Raw genomic sequence first — 540 nt, forward strand, 5'->3', positions numbered from 1 at the left:
AAGCAAGAATGGCCAGACTTCGTCTCACCTACTTTGGTCATGTTGTCATAAGGGACCATTCCCTGGAGAAGGATGTCATGCTTGGTAGGGTGGAGGGTTGACGAAAGAGGGGGAGGCCTTCAAGGAGATGGATTGATATGGTGGCTGCGATGTTGGGTTCAAGTATAGCAGGGATTGTGGGGCTGGCGTGGGATCGGGCAGTGTTTCATTCTGCATGGGGTCGCTATGAGTTGGAAACAACTCAATGGCACTTAACAACAGCAACAACAACAACAACAACCAGCAGTGTATGACAGTTCCAATCTCCTGCAACCTCGCCAGCATTTGTTATTTCTGTCCTGTTGCACTTTGCTATTATTACTGGAGTGAAATAATATCTCATCATTGTTCTGATTTGCATCTCTCTACTGGCTAAAGATAGTGAAAAATTCTTCATGTGTTTGTTAGCCACCAGCATATCATCTTAGGTGAAATGTCTGTTCATGTCCCTTGTCTACTTTTGAATTAGATTATTTATCTTTTTGGTGTTGAGGTGTTGGA

This window comes from Orycteropus afer, unplaced genomic scaffold (assembly GCF_000298275.1).
Source record: "Orycteropus afer afer isolate SDZICR_OR568_19922 unplaced genomic scaffold, OryAfe1.0 scaffold00108, whole genome shotgun sequence".
NCBI lineage: Eukaryota > Metazoa > Chordata > Mammalia > Tubulidentata > Orycteropodidae > Orycteropus > Orycteropus afer.